We start from the raw sequence: 17,187 nt of genomic DNA on the forward strand, positions 1-17,187 counted from the left end.
AAAGCTAGGAAAATTACAATATAAAGAAGGAACCTCAATTGCTCAACACCTGAATGAGATGAAAAGTCTAGTAAATCAGCTTTCTGCTATGAAGTTAGTTTTGGATGATGAGTTGCAGGCCTTACTTCTTCTAAATTCTTTACCAGATAGTTGGGAGACATTGGTGGTGTCTCTTAGCAATTCTGCTCCTGATGGCGTAATGCGTATGAACAACGTAACAGGTAGTTTGTTGAATGAAGAAACAAGAAGGAAATCATCGTCAGACGAGTCTCATTCAGAAGCACTTGTGACAGAAAGACAGAGGAGAGGTAAAACTAGAAAACCTCATAACCATGATAAGTCAAAAGGAAGATCAAAACCAAAGAAAGAAACTAAATGTTTTGGTTGTGAAAAAATGGGTCATTACAAGAGTGAATGCAAGAAACCAAAGAAGGAAAATAAAAAGGATGATTAAAAACAAGATAATGTTGCAGCAGTTGCATCAGGTGATGACATTATCTTACTCTTAGGTTATGGAGGCACTTGCTTAAGTATGACTGAGTCAGAACTAGAAACAACATGGTTGGTTGACTCAGGTGCTTCGTATCATGCAACTCCATGTAAGGATTTCTTTAGATCTTACAGAACTGGTGACCTTAGCAAAGTCAGGATGGGAAACTTGGGTTTCTCAAAAATCGTAGGAATCGGAGAAGTGAAAATTGAGACGAGCACAGGGAGTACATTGATTCTTAAGAATGTGAGGCATATGCCAGATCTTCGATATAACCTAATCTCTACAGGAGTACTAGATGATGAAGGGTATCACAGTCAATTTGGTGATGGAAAGTGGAAACTCACAAAAGAATCAATGGTGATAGCAAGAGGTAATAAGTGTTGTACTTTATACATGACTCAAGTAAAACCGTGTAAAAAGAGAATTGAATGTAGTTGAAAAAGATTTTTCCACTGATCTTTAACATAGAAGACTCGGGCACATGAGCGAGAAGAGACTTCAAATCCTCGCTAAACGACAAGACTTACCGAACATGAAAGGTATAAATTTAAACACTTGCTCTCACTGTTTAGTAGGTAATCAGCATAGAGTTTCTTTTCAAAAGAATGCATCTAAAAGAAAATCCAGTGTTTTGGAGCTTGTTTATTCTGACGTTTGTGGACCTTTAAAGGTCAAAACACTTGGTGGTGCTTTGTATTTTGTTACTTTTATAGATGATGCTTCCAGGAAAGTTTCGGCAAATGCCATGAAGACCAAAGATCAGGTACTTACAGTTTTCAAGAATTTCCACAACATGGTAGAACGGGAGACAGGGAAATCATTGAAGTGCCTTCGCACTGACAATGGAGGAGAATACATCAGGTCATTTAAAGAGTATTGCAAAACCCATGGTATTCGACGTGAACCGATAGTTCCCAAAACTCCACAACAAAATGGTGTAGCAGAACGCATGAATCGCACTATTATGGAGAGGATCAAATGTATGCTCTCAGAAGCTAAGCTGCCTAAAAGCTTTTGGGGTGAGGCAATGCGTATTGCATGTTATCTAATTCATTTATCACCTTCAGCACCATTAGATGGAGATGTAGCTGAGAGGGTGGGGGTTGGGAAAGAAGTCAGTTATGGACACCTAAGGGTGTTTGTTGCAGGGCTTTTGTGCATATACCTAAAGATCAAAGAACAAAGCTTGATGATAAAGCCAAGCAATGCATCTTTTTACCGTATGCGTATGAGAAATTTGGGTACAGGTTATGGGATCCAGTTGATAAGAAGATTTTTAGAAGTAGAGATGTAGTCTTTCTAGAAGATCAAACTATTCAGGACTTCGGGAAAGTTGAGAAACATGAGAAACATGAGAATCATAATAATGATCTCATTGATCTAGATCCACATATCTCTTCTAAGGTTATGCATGATAATGCAAGTGAAGAACAAACTCATGAAGATGAAGCTCGTGAAGATGTTCATATGGGAGATGATCTTGAGCAAGGAATGGAAGTTCAACATGAATCACCAACTGAATTGAGAAGATCGACTAGAGAGAGCACCATCTACCAAGTATACTCCATACGAGTATGTGATGGTTACAGATGGTGGAGAACCGCAGTGCTATGATGAAGCCCTAGATGATGTACACAAGGAGTGGTTGAAAGCTATGCAATATGAGATTGAATCCTTGCATAAGAATAGCCCTTTTAAGTTGGTTGAAAAACCTAAGAATAAGAATATTCTTAAAAATAAGTAAGTGTTCAAAATCAAGACCGAAGAAAGAAATTCACAACCACGGTACAAGGCACGCCTAGTGGTGAAAGGATTTGGGCAAAAGAAGGGTATTGATTTTGATGAGATTTTCTCCCCGGTGGTGAAGATGTCCTCTATACTTAGTATTGGGATTGGCCGCAAGTATGAACCTAGAAATTGAACAACTAGATGTCAAGACCGCTTTCCTTCATGGTGACTTGGAGGAAGAAGTGTATATGGACAACCAACAGGGTTTGAAGTTAAAGGTTAGGAACACTTGGTTTGTAAGTTAGAGAAGAGTTTATATGGGTTGAAACAAGCACTAAGACAGTGGTACAAAAAGTTTGAATCATTCATGAAGGATCAAGGGTATCACAGGACGGCTTCAGATCATTGTGCTTTCGTTCATAAATTTCCTGATGGATATCCACATGATAGGAAAACTGGAAAACTTTGGCTATGACAAGAAAGATACATTGAGAAGGTTTTAGAAATTTTCAATATGGACAAGATAAAACCAGTGACTTGTCCATTAGCCAGTCACTTCAAGTTGACTCGTGATCAGTGTCCATCAATTAGAAGTAAGAAAGAAGAAATGGAGAAAATTCCTTATGCTTCAGCTGTAGGAAGCTTAATGTATGCAATGGTGTGTATGGGACCGAATATTGCATTTGCAGTTGGAGTAGTAAGCAAATTTCTTGCCAATCCAGGCAAAGAGCATTGGTTAGTAGTGAAGTGAATTCTGAAGTATCTTAGAGGTACGTCTAAAGCTCGTATATGTTATGGTAATGATAAGCCAGTATTAGTCGGGTACACAGATGCAAACATGGCAGGGGATGTAGACTCCAAAAGGTCCACATTAGGCTACCTATTTACATTTTCAGGGGGAACAGTGTCATGGCAATCTAAATTACAGAAGAGTGTAGCTTTCTCTACTACAAAGGCAGAATATATTGCCATCACAGAATGTTGCAAGGAGATGTTATTGATGAAGAGACTGTTAGAAGAACTTGGTATGAAACAAGATAATTATGTTATTCATTGTGATAGTCAGAGTGTCATCCACCTCAGTAAGAATTCCAGTTTCCATTCCAAATCTAAGCATATAAATGTTAGATACCAGTGGATCCAAGTTGTTCTTGAAGAAAATTAAGGTATTGAAGATCGAGAAAATCCATACTGACGACAATGGTTCAAATATGATGACAAAACCATTACCCAAAGACAAGCATGAGTTATGTAGCAGTGTTGCAGGTTTGGGGATGGTAGGTCCCTTTTCATAAGTCGGGAGGGGGAGTTTGTTGGGGTCCCTCCTTATAATAAAAGGACTCCGAGTTGAAATAGGATTTCTCTTATTCCTTGTTTGGGGAAAAAATAGAAACTTCTATTTCTTCAATCCTAAAAAGAAATTCCTATTTCTATTGGTAAACCTCTCTATTTATCATTATAAAAGGGAATGAAAGGGAAGAGATTATTCACAACTTTCAGAACAAAGAGAAGTCAGAGAAAGAGAGATTTCTGAAGTGGTTCTTTCAAGAAAGATTGAAAGAGAAGAATATTGGTTTGAAGAAAGGAAGATTATTAATCTTGTGAAGAAATTTAATTTGTGGTTATCTTCTTCAACCTTTAGTAATCTAGGATTTGTTCAAATCCTAAGGAGTATGAGATTTCTATTTCTTTGTTTCTTTGTTCAGTTTATCCACCATAGTTTGGTGAAGAGTTGTTATCCAAGAGTGTTTCTACACATGTTGAAGAATTGGTTAATCCCCTATTGCTTTAGGGAAGAATTGAGTAACCCATTATTTTATTATATTGGAAGATTTCTGGACTAGGTCCCGTGGTTTTTTACCTTCTATCTTGGAGGGGTTTTTTGTCACGTTAAACTATCTTGGTGTCTCTGCTTTTATTTTCACATCGTTTATCTTCATATTCCTGAACAAGTTAATTAGGTTATTTTTCCTATCACTTCGAACGAGTAAAGTTTGCACAAATTTAGACTTAGTACGCACATGGTTTGTATACGTTTGATCGAATTGTATAGTTCCCACAGGTTAGCATAGAGAGTCCAAACAACACAAATTTAAACATGTTTTCTTAACCAAAACTATCTTTGGCCTAGTTTTCCCATTAAGGAATGAGCGTCCAGAAACATATTTTATAACTCTCAAACAAAAAGAACTTAAGTCATCCTCAAGCTCATAAGGTAAAGTACTTGTGGTCGTCAGATCTCTCAAGATCAACTCCGAAAACCTATAGGTCACGGATTCGATTAAGGTTGAAAGTGGAATCCATCATTTATTGATTTGTTAAGGGATATAAATAAAGGTAGGAATGGGCTTCATGCCTCTAGAATGACCTTAAGGTCTTTGTTTAGTGCATTTAGGACCCAATATGTCTTTAATAACGGTATTTATCGGATTACTCAATTCAAATATTTATTCATGATCTATTGTACCGTATGGAATGAGATTCAGAATGAAAAACAAATAATTTTAACAATGAAGTATCCTCTTTTTGAATGAGATTCAAAAATGGTTGGCTTATCCGATAATCTGCGAGTTGACAGTGACGAAAGCTTCCCGAAGTTACTATACCGATGGATAGTGAGTAATAAAGAAGAAGAGATTATTGCACTTCGCATCCATAGAGCCTGGTGCTTATGAAAAGTTCGTAATAAATATGTGTTTGGAGGCACATTTTCAAACAACCATAAAATTATGCAAGAGTCTCTGACTTTATTGAAGGATCTCATGCTCGAATTCAAATCTAGAGGCACTCAATGAAGATAGATCTCATCGGCCAACACAAAATTGGATCCCGCCAGATCAAGACAAACTTAAAATCAACTTTAAGTTGCTTTCGTGGCTGGAAGAGCAGTTCTGTCTGCGGTTTGTAGGAATGGTTATGGTGAATTCGTAATGACAACCACCACACAAGCATTGACATATTTCGGCGTTGGAAGTGGAAACAAAAACAACAAAGTTTCTATGGCGTTGAGTATTCCTGAATATGATTGCATTATTGAAGGTGACGCGTTAACCGTTATTAATGCATGCTCGAGGGATCCAATTGAGGCATCATGGAAAATCAGACCTATCATTATAGAGATTAAAAGTGAAGCCTTGAAACTAAAAAAATGTTCGTTTTCTTTTAGTCCTCGGAAGGCATATCATGTAGCACGTCAATTAATACAACATTAGTACAACATGTTTTCAATTAAAATTTAAATCGTTGGAGATCCTAAAAACTTCTAGTTGTATTGTAAGTCGATTGGCGATAGACATAGCCAACAATATTCAAGCTCAAGTAGCTAATAAACCTTTCATTAAAAAAAACAAAAAAAAAACAAGTATCCTCCTTGACTTAAGAGTGGGTTATGTGGACGGGTAGAAAGTCACACGGTTAGAGAGATCGTTAGGTGGGCACCAGCAACTAGGCTTCGGGCCTTCAAATAGACAGGTTGACGGGCAGAAGGTCGGGTCTGGTAGTCGGGTAGATGGGTAGACGAACGTCCGAGTAAAGAGCGGCTACTGGTAGACCAACGTCTAGGTAGGAAGCGGGTACTGGAGACCTGTTGACTTGCACAAGAGAAACAAAACCGTGAAGTCCAAGGGGGCACCAAAGATGGTGTCGGCCAAGGACCCTCCGACGGTCAAGTCAGTAACTTAGTTCGATAAAGTAAATGAATAAACCGAAAGTGGAGTTACTATTGATAGTGGAGTCGTTGTAGCGTCGGAGGTGGCGCGACTCGTAGAGTGGCCGGAGCTCGGTTCTACGGAAAGATGAATCAGATAGCTTCTGGTATACTCGAACGGTAGAGTAGACTTCTGGTTAGGCAGAGTAGACTTCTGGTCACGGCAGAGTAGACTTCTGCTGATGGTAGAACAGACTTCTGGCGATGGCAGAGTTGGCTTCTAGTCACGGTAGGGTAGACTTGAAAGGTAGAAGAGGAACAGAGAGCCTCCAATAAGATCTGGTGAAGTATCGTAGACACTTCTGGCCGGAACCTCCTTCTTTGACTAACTTAGATAAGATGTCACCGGAGTAGATGAATTCTAGTCGGAGCTTTAGTGGTGAATGATTGATGTGATCGGAGCAAAAGGACTTCTGGAAAGCCAAGTTGAGAGTAAGTAAATAAATTCGAGTGAGAGTCAGATGATCCCTTCTGAAAATAAGGCCTCCTCTATTTATAGAATTTAGAGAAGGATAACCACCCATGGGCGCGGGTTAGTTAGATCCGGAATAGTAGGATCTCATTAGAGTGTCTTCGTAGCCGTTGATCTCTGGATGGGGCGTCGTAGCCCTACGATGCATGCTGCCTTAGTCCGCTTGTTACCGGTAGAAGAGGTTTACTACTCCCTCAAAGTAGCGCAAGACTCGGTCTTCTACCATGACCTCAATGTATAGCAGAAATGTTAGGGATTGAGGTGACTTGTTCTTTAACTGCTTGTCACGTGGTGGCGTGACCATACAGAGTCTAAGTGAGTTGACACGTCAGACTAGGGTTGTCACGCTAGAAGAGTGGGCTAGGGCGAGCACGCCAGACTGACTGGGCCTACTAAGCGTGTTGGGCTTGCTAGTGAGGAACTCTCGACGGGCTTTCATGCCAGGCTCGCTGGGTTGTTAGAGGCGCACACTTCATGTTGTATGGAGGCTGGCGTATAAGGAAGGCCCAACCCGAATTCCGTCTCCATTAAGCCCAGATGCCGTTTTTGGCCAATACAGGTTAAGCCAGACTTATCAACCCATAAAGTTCTTTTAATAACTAAATTACCATGTACTACACACTCTCTCAATGTGGTACATCTCAAAAACAACTAAATTGTGTACATTCCATTTATACATTTTGGTGGATTTAACATTTTCATTTGTCTTTTTTTTTATATCTGCAATGCTGGAACTAATTTAAAGTATTTTTATTTTTTTCACTTTTTGGTGTATAACACCAACGCAAGATTCGAGGTCTCCAGGGGATCGATGTTGACCTCTTAACAATCTCTCTGGTTATAGTCGGACTAAGATGATAGAGGTTTGCTTCTGTTGATGGCTCTAGTGAGGGTCTATTCGTATGTGCGAGAGCACTGACACGTACAACCCCAAGTGAGTCCTTCGACTTCTTGACCGGTCAAAATTAGTCAATATTTAGCTCAACCATAGCAAAGTGGGTTTTAAATATGAATTCACTCATTTTTCATATCCCAAATTTAAGAAAACTAACGGTTAAAGGGTAGAATGCGGATCAAGAACCAAAGCTACAACATGGGGAAGACCGAAAAAGGACACCTTTATGACCTGCTTCGAATCAACCATTTTATTTTCAAGTTGGGAACAACCAATCAGTTTGTATCATTTGGACCCCGAACAGGTGTCTGGTTATGAGAAGATCTTAGCTCAATTGAAATTTCATTTTTCGGACCTACAACTAAAAACTGGTTTGTGAATATCCCTTGCAAAGGAAAAACATGTTGGCTTTGGCCTCTTAAAATCGGACCAGCTTCCCAAATGTTCCCTATTTTATAGTAATAAATTCCGATATGACATATTTTTCTTTTTGTCTAACAATTGACGATTGAGTTAATGTTTTTTTTATTTCACCAATTTTTTTTATTTTATTTTCTATCCCTTATTATTTTCTCATGTTTCTCTCTCATTATCATTTTCATTATCACTTTCATCGTTTCCATCACCACCTTGGTCATCTTGGAAACCATATTCAAACATAAGAACCCATAAAATTTTCACATTTTATTTTCTATCTAAATATTTTCCCTCCCTCCTCCTTCTTTCCTTCTGACCTCATCATTTGTTTGACATGTTACATAAGATGATGAAGTGATGATGTAGATACAAGAGAAAGGATAGATAAAAAACCGAAATAAAAATTAGATAGGATATAGATGGAAAAGCTTTTCAATTTATCTTATTCGAAGGTATTGAGGCATGAGGCGGATCGAGATGAAGAAATCTGACGATCAAGATGAGTCTAAGATATTAGAAGATATAAAATGATAAATTTTCTTTCCCATGGCTTCGCGGAAGACATGAGAAGAGGAAGAAACCTTGTACGTCTTAGATTCCTCAGTCGTCATGATAGAGGTGAGGAAAGCCCGATGGTAGGGGTTGAAATTAGTGAAGGCGAGTAATCGACCAACATATATTGAGTTCAAGATGGAGAATACTCAAAAGGATATGGTCGTCCAAATAGGTAGGCAGATTCCGCTCACGAACAGGGCGTGAGGAAACCGGGAGGGAAGCAATCGAATCACTAGGTGGGTGTGTGCCAGAATCCGATGAAGAAGATGTGGAAACGTCAATGGAACTATCTAACTCCTTTAAAGGGGGAATGATATCCCACATACCTGGTCAATGGAATCCGATGAAGAAGATGTGGAAACATCAATGGAACTATCTAAATCCTTTAAAGAGGGAATGATATCCCACAGACCTGGTCAATAGAAGAAGGTAGCGGAGCCGTTGAGAGGTCGGAAGCAAGGATGACATCATCAGCCGAAAAAGGCGTAGAATGAGCATTCGGGCGAGGAGTTTGCCGGAAGAGTATGCAACAAAGATGTCGGGTTTCGCCCGCTTGCCATTTTTTTTGAAGCATGAATGTTATGGGAAAAAATAGACAACCAAACACTCGGAGGGATTGATTATCCGGGAGTGAGTTTCTCTTATGTAGGATACTCCATAATTAACATGCTCCAACTTACGGCGGGATATTGAAATATATGAGACCGATCGAGATAAAGAGATTTGGCGATGAAGATGAGTCCAAGATATATATTGGAAGACATAAAAGATGTGAAAGATATATTTTCTTATATTAGAATGTCTCTTGTAATCTAATGTTAATATTAAATAGCATAAATTTAGTTTCTTGTTTAGTTAGGAGAAACTAGAAAATCCTAAACCCTAATTTCTTTGTAAATAAGAGAGGAATTTAGGAATTAAATCATTCACCCACATTTAGTTATTATTTGACTATTTGTAACGAATAACCACAACTGTGAAGAATAAAGTATGTTGTTGTTGTGGTCTATCCAAGGATGTAGATCATGAATATCCGACTAAACCTCATTAAATGATGGGGAGAGAATGAAAGATGGTGATGGAGGAAAGAAGGAAAGTATGTAGTATTTCTTTATTTATGTTCACTTATCATCTATTATAATATAACCGTGAATTTAACATAAGGTTATGACAAAAATGAAGGTGATGGAGGAAAAGAGAAACACGAAAAAGAATAAGAGGAAGGACAAAAATAACTTAGCATGAGCGATTCCGAGAAGAAAAACTGACTTAACAATAAATAGATCAAAAAATCGATCATGTGAATATATTTTTAAAAGAAAGAGGGCCCAAGATACACGGAAAACTAGCCTTGTCTTTAGTTTTACATTTTACGTTTTTTTTTTTATTTTTTGCATATTAACTATGATAGTAAAAATCAAATCGCGTGTAGCTAACGTCAATCTGGGGGATCGAAATACAAAATTCTTTCACGCCAAGGCCATCACTCGAAATCGTAAAAATCAAATCCACTCTATTAAGTGAGAGAACAACTCTTGGACTGATGATGAGTTGGAGATCTCTACCATCTTTGTTAATCATATAAGTTCTATTTCGACGACTACGGGCTCTAACCTCTCTAACAACATCATAGAGTGCTTCCCCCCTCAAATCTCCTCTGCCCAGAATGACTCCCTTACTATGATCCCTCCTCTGGAGGAGATCCGTAAGGTCGTTTTCTCTCTCAAGCCGGGGGCTGCCCCCGGTCCTGATGGCTCCCCCCCTTTCTTTTACCAAGCCAATTGGGACACTGTGCAGGATGATATTAAGCTCATGGTTACCCAATTCTTTATGTCAGCCATTCTTCCCCCCTCTCGAATCACACTCACATATGCCTTCTTCCCAAAACCAAGACTCCTCAATCTCCTGCTGACTATAGACCGATCAGCCTGCTCAATACCACCTATAAGATCATCACCAAAATCTTAGCCAACCGCCTTAAGATTATTCTATCAAATATTATCTCTCCGTTTCAGGCTGCCTATGTCCCGGGTAGACAAATTATTGACAATGTCATTATTAGCCAAGAAATGATTCACTCTTTTAAGAAAGTTAAGGGGTCAAAAAGTTATTTCGGTCTTAAATTGGACATGTCCAAAGCTTTTGACCGAGTAGAATGGAGCTTCCTGGTAGAGATCATGCAGTTGATGGGGTTTTCCAATATGTGGATAAACCTAATTAACATTTGCCTCTCTACCAGCTCGATGGCGGTTCTTATTAATGGTCGGCCAGGTCTGACGTTCAACGTCAGCAGAGGTATTCGTCAGGGCGACCCGCTTTCCCCCTTCCTGTTCGCCATTGCCATGGAAGGTCTTAGCCGTCTTCTTGAGAAGAGAAACAACCAACAGTCGTTTATTGGCTTTCCCGTTCCCAACTCTGACATCGTCATCAATCATCTCCTGTTTGCTGACGACTGCATCATCTTCGGTCAGAACTCTCTGGAGAACATTCATCAGCTGAAACTTATCCTGAAGGAGTTCGGAGCTGCATCCAGGCAGATGATTAATTACTCCAAATCTACTATTTTCTTCTCTAAAAACTCCCACCCTTAATTCAAACGTATGATCATTCGGGATCTCAAAGTTCACCAATCTTCGACGGGTGATAAATATCTTGGCACAAATCTGTTTATTACCAAGAATAAGAAGCAGGCTTTCCAACCTATTCTATCCCAGATTAAAAATAAACTTGCCAAATGGCAAACAAATCTTCTCTCCCGAGCTGGACGTTCGATAGTTTTATCGACTATTGCTGCGGCAGTTCCCCGGTACCAAATGCAGTGCTTTGCTATTCCTAAAGGCATATGTACTAGCATTGAGTCCCTCCAAAGGACTTTCTGGTGGGGAAAATCCAAAACCTTTCATACGATTAACTGGCCCGCCATTTGCAAGCCTCGCAAACTTGGCGGACTAGGGTTTTGACTCCCCCTTCTGGATAATCAAGCCTTCCTTAACAAGATCAACCGGCGTCCGCCCAATAACCCTCAAGCCATATGGGTTCAAATTCTTAAAGGGAAGTACTTCCCTAAATCTTCTAAGCCTTCCACCGCCAAATCTAATCACTCCTGGTCTTGGAAATCGATCAGCAAACACTACAATCAGGTCGCGGGCCTTGTCTTTTGGGACATTAACAAAGGTAGTCATGTCAACATCTGGCAGGATTACTGGGTCCCAAATCATCGTCCCCCTCTCAATAACCCGTATGATTCTAACCTTAAATGGGTTGCTCAACTTATCACGAAAAATACCTGGAATATGAATATTATTAATAATTGTTTTGATAGTGATATTTGCAGCGCAATCATTAGCATCAACTTACAGGCCGACCAAGATGACATACCGAGATGGTCTCTTACCAAATCAGGAAATTTCTCTATAAAATCTATGTATAATTTTCTCAGAACAGGTAATGTGGAACCAATAAACGCACAGAACGACTGGTACTTTATTTGGAATATGAATACCATTCCTCGGATAAAATTATTCCTTTGGAAATGCAAAACTAATAGTCTACTAGTGAAGGACAAAATCGGGCAATTTATAGGTAATTCCTATGAATGTATTAATTGCAACGAATACGAAACCTTGGACCATGTAATGTTACATTGCCCTTTTGCTAGGGCAATTTGGTTTCATTTTCAGGTACGAACGGAAACTATTAACTCTGTTAATGATTGGATCAATACAGGGAAACCATTAGATGACAACATCATCAATCTTTATGCGAAAATATTATGGTTTATTTGGAAAGCCAGATGTGAGAACTGTTTTTCGATGAAAAAACAGGCACCAATACAAATGATCGCAAGGATTAACAACTCCTCTACCACTCCACTCAAAATAAATGTTTCCAATACTAACAAATGCAGGGATAAAAAAGAAATCCAACGATGGAGACCTCTTTCGATGTCGTTCCTTAAACTAAATGTTGATGCGTCATTTACCCAACTCACCGAACCTGCAAGAGTCGGATGTATTATTCATGACAACGAAGCAAATTTCATCATAGCAGCAGAAGATTCAGTTCGATGCCAAAACGCGGAAGAATGTGAGAGTATGGCGATTCACCTTGGAATATTATGGGTCATTCAACTCCAGATAAATCACTTACATATAGAAAGTGATAATGCGGCGGTACTAAAATACATCACAGGCACTAACGATACGATATGCTGGCAATCCAAAAAGATTCTCAATCACTCAATGACCCTGACAAAACACTTCTCTCAAATACTCTTCACCCATGTCACGAGGGAATGTAATGTTAAAGCGGATGCACTAGCTAAATGGGGTAGACGTAATGGTGTCAGAGACATATTTGGAATGTAGCTCCATCTTTTATTCTTGCGTTACATTAGAGACTTCGGTTTGTATGTTTTGTTGGCTTTAATGCGATGTTTTTCTCATCAAAAAAAAAAACTATGATAGTCAATACAAGGCATCCATACATCAGATGAGATAATACACAGATACATAATGAATGATGAATTGAATAAGCACTATAACCGCCTAATTTTGTGTCCTTAAAGGCCATTGGCCTAAAGCGGCTATTAGGTTAGAGGTGTTATAATATTATTTACAACAAATGTTATCGCATCAAAGGTTGTGTTTGATATCACTTATTTCCATATATATATAAAAGATTTTTTGTGGAAATAAGTATTTCCACCATTTGATACGTAGTATATTTTTATGTATTTAATTCTCTAAAGACTCTATTTCCATGAAATATCCCAATTTTAATTCTTTGTTCCTCCCTAAAAATTAGCTTTTACAGAAAATCATAAACTAAAGGAAAAAATATTTTAGTACATTTAAATATTTGAAACCTAATATTCATCTCCATGTATATTTAAAATGGGACACTTTTACCTATCAATATTAACGAAAAACACTTTTACTTATATGTTAGGAAATGGCATGTTTGCCATTTTATAGTACTAAAATGAGATGTTTACCCTTGTATAGTTTTTCTTTTTTGGAAATTTACCCTTATATAGTCAAAATGACATTGTTAGCATTAAGTTTTAAAAATTACACTAGGTATAACCAACTGTATAACGTTCTTCGACAAAAAAAACTGTATAATGCCACCGTGCAACTATTTCTCTCCTTATCAAATAGTTCCTCTATTGCGTTTGAAGGACATCATCATATTAGAAAAATTATTGATTCCACATATTTTTATGAGAAAAACCTAACATTCAAAGCGTAATGTTACATAGTAAAAACAGACCAAAAGTCAGTTACAAAGGACACATACAGTTTAGTCCTTTTTCTTTTGTAGATTGCACTTACAAAGTTGGTCAGATATCACAAATTTTTTAGAAATACAATAGAGATCTAACCTGCTCGACCATAAAGTAGACTTGATAATCCATTAGAATTTAAGATAGATAACGGCCTTGAAATAAGGCAAAATACCAGGACAAGAATGATCCAATTGCAATAATGATTCTCCAAAAGTTAACCTATGCATACGAGTCTTATGGAGCACTGTGTTAAAATCACATTCAGCAATGTGCTAAATAGGAAAGAAAATGCCACAAACATAATCAAAGTGCTTCACTGAAAGCTCGTGCTCCTATAAGGTTTTTGAAGATATAACTCATAGTTCCACTGAAATAGCAAAGAACAGAGGAAACGACATATTAGTAAATAAAAAGAACTTTTTTTTTGTTGAAAGAGTAGAATGTGCTAAATAGGAAAGGAAATGCCACAAACATAATCAAAGTGCTTCACTGAAAGCTCGTGCTCCTATAAAGTTTTTGAAGATATAACTCATAGTTCCACTGAAATAGCAAAGAACAGAGGGAACGACATATTAGTAAATAAAAATAACTTTTTTTGAAAGAGTAATAAGAAGAACTTGGGTAATAAGATAATAAGACTTTTTGGAGAGGGTGGAAAGTAGTGAACCTGCATATGCCTTCAATTCATAGAATCTTGTCATCAGGTTTTGGTAATCCACGTAAGGTGCCAACAATAGGGAGACCCGTACGAATAGTAGCTTCATAAGAAATAGTAAGTATAAGCTTGTCACTGCAAAACTCTCAATTTCAAAGGCTGGAAGTAAAGAAGGACGATTTTAATATGGTCGGATGAGCAAAGTTCAAGCAAAACCGAAATTAATAAACGAGTTCTCTGGTTTTCTTTATAAGATAATAATGATAAACTATTAAACTATATATGATATCCCATAAGAAGCTTTCCTAACTATTAAAATCCGAGAATTTTGAGAATGCAAAACAATAATAATAATGACAATATAACCTATGTACGCAATTTCCGTAAGCTTCCTTATAAAATTTACATATTCGCTTAAATCCACCAAATTGTAGAAACTGGATAAGGTGATGAGTTCATTCTAAGGAAATGTTCGTTCCAAATCTGAGTCGGAATAAATAGGTTAAAATCAGTGACTAATTATCATAGAACGGATGAGTAAGAACAACCCGCAATGATTTCAACTATTATTCACTATTAGGAAGAAAAATATAAAAGTAAATCAGAATCCAATGCTTTTGCACAACAATCTTTTTTTGTACTTTTGCAAAGCATCAATTACCTTTTGAGAGTTTAGAGGTCTATTTTCCGGTCATGACAAAAATGAAGAACAACATTTAATAGTTGTAAATGCACAATAGCTGAAAGAATGTGCACGGCCTGTAACAGTAAAATATGTTAAAAAATCTTCAATAGGAAGAAGAATATGCATAGCCTGTAACATGAACAAAAGTAAAAGCCTAATTCGAGAATGAACATAGACAGTCAAATATGGCCGGTCATGACCTTCAACGGATCTTACTGTCACAAAGCAAATGAACCCTTAAACTCGTCCATTCTTACATGAAAATCAAATCCATCCCTTTCCTAATGATTTAAGGTATCTAAATACTAAAGCAGTGTTTGTTATTTTTTGCATAATTTGAACCTGACTCACTTGGATCAAATGGACCCAAAATCAACCCAAACCAATCATTCCAATGAGTCACATATCATGAGTCCTACAAAACAAATAGCCTGAATTTGATTCGAGACATACATTGAGTCGATTTCAAATCTAACATAGAGAGAAAATGAATATTACCTATGTAATATCTGTCAGGCACAATTTGATATAAGGCAAAAACAAAAAATTTATGAATTGTTTTTTAAGCTCCATTGAAATTAACCTTTAGTTTCAAGAAAAGAATCAAACAATCATAACCATTTAAGAATTCTTTTAGCTTTGGATTTGGCGAAGAACTCCATCCATTCTTTGGTCATAACATATATTGTTTCTTCTTCTTCTTCCTCCACTTCTTCTTCTTTTGTGGACTCTTCCTGCAATAATTTGTTTACTGAAAGAGAAATGAACAACATAAAGTCATCTTATTAGGTCAAACTTAATCAATCAAATTGAAGATGAAAACGTGAATTAGAAACCAACTGAGTTATAAACCCAATTCTAAATAACAATATAAATCCCAATGTTGGACTATCATTTACACTTTGATTGTAGTAATTATATACCAGAAAAATAGAATAAAACAATCAAATTACAATAACTTTGAGAGAGAGATGGATAACAATAATAAACCCTAATCCTGGACTCTCATAAACACTTTGATTATAAAGAGAGGGGGAGGGCAAATGATAGATTACCAGTTGATTTTGTGAAGATATAGGGAGGAATGAAGATTGTAACTCCTATGATTTTGGTAAATATTATAACTCCTATCTTCTTAAAGGTCGGACCGATTTGGTACCAGAAGTGAATATTTGTGAAATTTGTTGCAAGGAAATTTGTGGTACCATTATCTGGTCGGTTTTGGTGAATGAAGAGCCATATGATATTGTAACGCACCAAGGGGAGTTGAATGTGATGAAGATGGGATCTCGGACGACCGAAGGGAGTTGAACGATACACATGATGATCTCGGACTACACTGATTAAGCGTTTTGGTTACTTTCTTTCACTTAGTGGGTCATTAAATTTGTTAATTTTAGGGTGAGTAATAGATTAAATGGTGTAGATTTTATCAAAATCACAACCAAGGACCGGATTTGTCTTTCGACTTGTCCCAGTCAGCAAAAAAGTTTGTGTTTTATATAATAGACTAGGTATGACCCGTGCCTCCGGCACGATACAAAAAAATCCATTGAACATGTATCTAGATGAATTTATGTGGCCATGTAATATATTTGGATGGACTTTTTCATGATTTCTCACTGAGAAATAAACCTTAATTAGTTTTAAACGGATAAATAGTTCAGTTTAAAAAGTAACAGTACAATCTAATTAAATTTGTCAATATTGAAGAACTTAGGGAGGGACATGGTGATGGGTAGATTAAAGTAAGTACCAACCAATTAGATCATTACAACTTAGTTACATATAAAAATATATCTAAATATAACAAAACGGTAAAAGAAAATTTCTGAAGTACAATAAACTACGGGAGCGTAAACATTGTTAAAATGTCCGTGTAAATATAAATACCATACAACAAACATGAATTAACTTCAGTTTAAGTTCCACCATGGTGCACAACAAAAACTCAATAAGAAACAAACATCTTATGTGTTTAACATTATGTTATAATGCTATACATAAATATATGCAATTTTGAGAAATGAAGCTTCATGTATCTTTCTATGGATCATCACCCTTAGTTGTTCACCTCGCTTCCACCATAAAACTCAATAAGAACAAAAATCTTATGTGTTTAAGTTTTCTCTTATGCTGCTATACACAAATATATGCAATTTTTGTACCCATAAGATATGAAGCTTGATGTTTCTTTCTATGGGTCATCACCCTTAGTTGTCCACCTCACTTCCACCCAAATATATAAACTTAAAGTCAATACTAAGAACTGATCATAACAGGTAATAAAA

At 37.2% G+C, this 17,187-nt stretch overlaps 1 long non-coding RNA gene across 3 annotated transcripts; it reads right to left on the bottom strand.

Annotated features, from left to right (window-relative positions):
- Nucleotides 1-13,598: 13,598 nt before the first annotated feature.
- On the bottom strand, nucleotides 13,599-16,235 carry LOC147549395 (uncharacterized). 3 transcript variants are annotated; one of them, XR_015237826.1, is made up of 5 exons: nucleotides 15,952-16,235; nucleotides 15,395-15,647; nucleotides 14,224-14,314; nucleotides 14,029-14,096; nucleotides 13,599-13,923 (listed from the first exon to the last, which is right to left on the bottom strand). It is a non-coding gene; the product is annotated as an uncharacterized LOC147549395 (long non-coding RNA). The 3 variants fall into 3 exon arrangements; XR_015237825.1 differs by having other exon boundaries at nucleotides 14,873-15,647; XR_015237827.1 differs by lacking the exon at nucleotides 14,029-14,096 and having other exon boundaries at nucleotides 14,873-15,647.
- Between the last annotated feature and the right edge of the window lie 952 nt (nucleotides 16,236-17,187).

This window comes from Eschscholzia californica, unplaced genomic scaffold (assembly GCF_041429995.1).
Source record: "Eschscholzia californica isolate CP2 unplaced genomic scaffold, dmEscCali1.0.p SCAF_3, whole genome shotgun sequence".
NCBI lineage: Eukaryota > Viridiplantae > Streptophyta > Magnoliopsida > Ranunculales > Papaveraceae > Eschscholzia > Eschscholzia californica.